The sequence below is a fragment of the Triticum aestivum genome, chromosome 5A (genome assembly GCF_018294505.1).
Source record: "Triticum aestivum cultivar Chinese Spring chromosome 5A, IWGSC CS RefSeq v2.1, whole genome shotgun sequence".
NCBI classification, from domain to species: Eukaryota; Viridiplantae; Streptophyta; class Magnoliopsida; order Poales; family Poaceae; genus Triticum; species Triticum aestivum.
This window is the reverse complement of record NC_057806.1, coordinates 58130952-58137167: the sequence shown is the minus strand read 5'-3', so window position 1 is coordinate 58137167 and position 6216 is coordinate 58130952.

Below are 6216 nucleotides of genomic sequence, written 5' to 3'. Positions count from 1 at the left end.
TATGAGGGAGAGGCATAAGCTAACATACTTTCTCTACTTGGATCATATGCACTTATGATTGGAACTCTAGCAAGCATCCACAACTACTAAAGATTCATTAAGGTAAAACCCAACCATATCATTAAAGCATCAAGTCCCCTTTATCCCATACGCAAACAACCTACTTACTCGGGCCTGTGCTTCTGTCACTCACGCCACCCACCATAAGCAAATCATGAACATATTGCAAACCCTACAGCGGGAATCCCTCACGCTTGCGCGACACGGAGAGCACCATAGGACAGCACCAATAATAAAACATGCAACTCAAACCAATCTTGATCATCAAATAGCCATTAGGACAAAACAGATCTACTCAAACATCATAGGATAGCCATACATCATTGGGAAATAATATATAGTGTTGAGCACCATGTTTAAGTAGAGATTACAGCGGATAAGAGAGAGGTTACACCACTGCATAGAGGGGGAAGAGTTGGTGATGATGGCGGTGAAGTTGTTGGTGAAGATGGTGGTGATGATGATGGCCCTCGGTGGCACTCCGGCGCCACCCGAAGTGAGGGGGAGAGAGCCCCCCTCCTTCTTCTTCTTCCTTGACCTTCTCCCTAGATGGGAGAAGGGATTCCCCTCTAGTCCTTGGCCTCCATGGCATGGGAGGGGTGAGAGCCCCTCCGAGATTGGATCTATCTCTGTTTCTCTCTGTTTCTGCATTCTCTTCTGGCTCTGTTTCACCGTTTCGTATATATATGGAGATCCGTAACTCCGATTGGCCTGAAACCTTCACCGTGATTTTTTTTTCCGAATATTAGCTTTCTTGCGGCAAAAGAAGAGCGTCAACCTCCTTATGGTGGGCTCACGAGGGTAGGGGTCGCGCCCTAAGGGGGGCGCCCCCCTTCCTCGTGACCACCTCGGGCACTGGTTCGCGTTGATTTTTCTTCCAAAATTTCCATATTTTCCAAAAATAAGCTCCGTCCATTTTATCCCGTTTGGACTCCGTTTGATATGGATATTCTGCGAAACCAAAAACATGCAACAGACAGGAACTGGCACTGGGCACTGGATCAATATGTTAGTCCCAAAAATAATATAAAAAGTTGCCAAAAAGTATATGAAAGTTGAATAATATTGGCATGGAACAATCAAAAATTATAGATACGACGGAGACGTATCAGCATCCCCAAGCTTAATTCCTGCTCGTCCTCGAGTAGGTAAATGATAAAAAAGATAATTTTTGACGTGGAATGCTACCTAGCATAATCTTGATCATATGTCTAATCATGGCATGCATATTAAGACACGAGTGATTCAAAGCAATAATCTATCCTTTGACATAAAGACAATAATATTTCAAGCATACCAACCAAGCAATTATGTCTTATTGAAATAACATAGCCAAAGAAAGCTCATCCCTACAAAATCATATAGTCTGGCTATGCTCCATCTTCACCACACAAAGCATTCACATCATGCACAACCCCGATGACAAGCCAAGCAATTGTTTCATACTTTGACATTTCTCAAACCTTTTCAACTTTCACGCAATACATGAGCGTATATCTGGCCATGGGCCGGGCCGGGCTTGGGCCGGGCCTAAAAAAGCCCACGACAGAAAACTGAGGCCCATGCCCTCCCAAGCCCTACCACCGGGCCTAGTTTTCAAGCCCAAGCCCGGCCCATCTGGTAAAAAGCCCTAAATAGCCCTTAGGGCTTAGGGCCATGGGCCGGGCCTCTTCCTTAAAATTCCAATATGCCAAGCCCAAGCCCGTCCAGGCCCTGCAGGTGGGCTCAAAACTCAGGCCCAAGCCCAGCCCACAGGCAAGCCCATCGGGTCTAGGCCCTAGATTTTAGGGTCGGGCCTGGGTGGGCCGATAAGGCCGGGCCTGAGATGGCCAGGACTACATGAGCGTGAGCCATGGACATAGCACTATAGGTGGAATAGAATATGATGGTGGGGGTTATGTGGAGAAGACAAAAAAAGGAGAAAGTCTCACATCAACTAGGCATATCAACGGGCTATGGAGATGCCCATTAATAGATATCAATGTGAGGAGTAGGGATTTCCATGCAACGCATGCACTAGAGCTATAAGTATATGAAAGCTCAAACTGAAACTAAGTGGGTGTGCATCCAACTTGCTTGCTCATGAAGACCTAGGGCATTTGAGGAAGCCCATCGTTGGAATATACAAGCCAAGTTCTATAATGAAAATTCCCACTAGTATATGAAAGTGATAACTCAAGAGACTCTCTATATGAAGAACATGGTGTTACTTTGAAGCACAAGTGTGGTAAAAGGATAGTAACATTGCCCCTTCTCTCTTTTTCTCTCATTTTTTGTTTTTTTGGGCCTTCTCTTTTTTTAGCCTTTCTCTTTATATATATATATATTTTATTTTTTCGTCCGGAGTCTCATCCCGACTTGTGGGGGAATCATAGTCTCCATCATCCCTTCCTCACTGGGGCAATGTCCTAATAATGATGATCATCACACTTTTATTTACTTACAACTCAATATTACAGCTCGATATCTAGAACAAAGATATGACTCTATATGAATGCCTCCGGCGGTGTACCGGGATGTGCAATGATCTAGCGTAGCAATGACATCAAAAAACGGACAAGCCATGAAAACATCATGCTAGCTATCTTACGATCATGCAAAGCAATATGACAATAAATGCTCAAGTCATGTATATGATGATGATGGAAGTTGCATGGCAATATATCTCGGAATGGCTATGGAAATGCCATGATAGGTAGGTATGGTGGCTGTTTTGAGGAAGATATAATGAGGCTTATGTGTGACAGAGCATATCATATCACGGGGTTTGGATGCACCGACGAAGTTTGCACCAACTCTCGAGGTGAGAAAGGGCAATGAACGATACCGAAGAGGCTAGCAATGATGGAAGGGTGAGAGTGCATATAATCCATGGACTCAACATTAGTCATAAAGAACTCACATACTTATTGCAAAAATCTATTAGTCATCGAAACAAAGTACTACGCGCATGCTCCTAGGGGGATAGATTGGTAGGAAAAGACCATCGCTCGTCCCCGACCGCCACTCATAAGGAAGACAATCAATAAATAAATCATGCTCCGACTTCGTTACATAACGGTTCACCATACGTGCATGCTACGGGAATCACAAACCTCAACACAAGTATTTCTACAATCCACAACTACCCACTAGCATGACTCTAATATCACCATCTTTATATCGCAAAACTATTGCAAGGAATCAAACATATCATATTCAGTGATCTACAAGTTTTATGTAGGATTTTATGACTAACCATGTGAATGACCAATTCCTGTCATCTCTCTAGACAGATATAAGTGAAGCAAGAGAGTTTAATTCTTTCTACAAAAGATATGTCCACACTCTAACAAATATAAGTGAAGCATAAGAGCATTCTACAAATGGCGGTCGTCTATGTAAAGAGAAACAGGCAATCCAAACTTCAAATGATATAAGTGAAGCACAAGAGGCATTCTATAAAGCCATACTCAAAAGATATAAGTGAAGTGCAAAGAGCATTCTATAAATCAACCAAGGACCATATCATACCAGCATGGTGCATAAAAGAAAAGTAAAAACCTAAATGCAAAAGACGCTCCAAGACTTGCACATATCGCATGAACGAAACGAATCTGAAAACATACCGATATTTGTTGAACAAAGAGGGATGCCTCCCCACCATCCCCAAGCTTAGACGCTTGAGTCTCCTTGAATATTTACTTGGGGTGCCTTGGGAATCCCCAAGCTTGAGCTCTTGCCTCTCTTACTTCTTCTCACATCGATACCTTCTCAATCATCAAACACTTCATGCACACAAAACTCCAACAGAAAACTCGGTAAGATCCGTTAGTATAATAAAGCAAATCACTACTCTAAGTACTGCTGAAAACCAATTCATATTTTGTTTTTGCATTGTGTCTACTGTAATATAACTTTTTCATGGCTTAATCCACTGATATAAATTGATAGGTTCATCAAAACAAGCAAACTATGCATCAAAAACAGAATCTGTCTAAAACAGAACAGTCTGTAGCAATCTGAACATTCACCATACTTCTAATGCTTTAAAAATTCTGCCAAAATTAGGAAAAATAAACAATTTGTACAGAAAGACAGTTCAAAAAGAATCAGAACCATTTGACGTTCCAGTAAAAAATTAAAATTCATGCACTACAGCCAAAGTTTCTGTCCTGCACTGCACAAACCAACAAGCATTGTAACCATCCTAAAGGCAAACCTTGGCACATTATTTTTATAATACAATGGAATTGTACAAGGGGATCATTATTTTTGTTGAAAAGTTTCTGTAATCAAGATTCACAAAGTTGCCGTGAGCATGAACCAAGTTCAAGGCTAGCTCCCACTTCAACAATGCTTGTCTCTCTCACTTTCGCTTTTCTTTTTGAAAAAGCTTTGGGTTTCCCTCTTTATTTTTGTTGTTTTTAAACTATATAAAAGAACTCAACAGAAATAAATGACTCTCTAAAACTTCCGGGTTGTCTCCCTGGTAGCGCTTTCTTTAAAGCCATTAAGCTAGGCATGCAGTGCTCAAGTAGTGAATCCACCCGGATCCCAAGGTATATCAAAGCCAATTTAAATCAACAAAGATTTGTAATTTAATGGTGAGCACAAGGTAACATATATCATGTAATGACGAAGTCTAACTCTCTTCCTATGCATTGGCATGTCATAAAAGAACAATTCATGCACACCTTGTAAAGGCCAATGCGTAGTATAAACAGTTTCTTGCAATTTTATCGTGTTGGAAACATAGAGAGGTGGAGATATAGTTCCTCTCTCATAATAATTGCAAGTAGGAGCAGCAAGCACATGCATATTATACTCATCAAAATCATCATGTGTAGTAGTAAAAGGCAACCCATCAATATAATCCTTAATAAGTGCAAACTTCTTCGATATAGTGTAGTTGGGGGAATTCAAAAAGATAATAGGACTATCATGCGTGGGTGCAATAGCAACAGTTTCATGTTTAACATAAGGAACTATCGCAAGTTCATCTTCATAAGCATAATTCATATTGGCATCTTGGCCACAAGCATAGCACGCATCATCAAAAAGGGATATTTCAAAAGAATCAACGAGATCATAACAATCATCATAGCAATCATCCTTCGGTAAGCACGAAGGGAATTTAAACAATGTATGAGTTGAAGAGTTACTCTCATTAGAAGGTGGGCACGGGTAGCTAATCTGCTCTTCCTCCTTTTGTTCTTCGCTCTCCTCATCATCTTTTTCATCCAATGAGCTCACAGTTTCATCAATTTCTTCTTCCATAGACTCCTGCAAAATATTAGTTTCTTCTTGGGCAGCGGAGTACTCCTCAATATATTGTTTAACATCGGCATTAGAAGCATAATTCTCATAACAATATTCAAGTATGGCAAAATTTTCAGATTTGTAAAGAGTAGCATCATACTTTTCAATCAAAGAAGCAATTTCAAAAGCACCCTTAAAAGCAACAAATTCTTCAATTTGTTGAACATCATAGTAACTATAAGCACCTTTAGCATACGAAGATACGATTCCATTATCACTAAACTCACATTGGTAGGGAAGGTGTTTCTTAGGGTTTTCAGAACAACAAGTAAAATCATAATAATAGCATAAATTCCAAGCATAGCATTGCATAGTATTAATTTGATGCTGTAAAAGTTTCCCTTTTTGAGATATACGGTGTCGCACATAACAAGCATCCTCATCTAAAGATTTGCCCTCAACTAAGCTAGTTGGGGTTTCAGCACGAGCACATAGGGATCGAAGATGATCCAAGTAATAAGCTTCAGCAGTGTGATAGATTTCGATTGGTTCTTCAACCATTGGTTCAGTAGGTACAACTAATTTTTTTGGTATTTTGCGTTTCCTACCCATAACTAAAGATATGAAACAACTAAGAACAGCAAATAAAAATTACTTAGTGATAAAGCAAACAAGCACACACGGGAATATTCACCCCACGCTATTGCTCCCCGGCAACGGCGCCAAAAAAAGGTCTTGATAACCCACAAGTATAGGGGATCGCAACAGTTTTTGATAAGTAAGAGTGTCGAACCCAACGAGGAGCTAAAGGTAGAACAAATATTCCCTCAAGTTCTATCGACCACCGATATAACTCTACGCATGCTTGACGTTCGCTTTACCCAGAACAAGTATGAAACTAAAAGTACTTTGTAG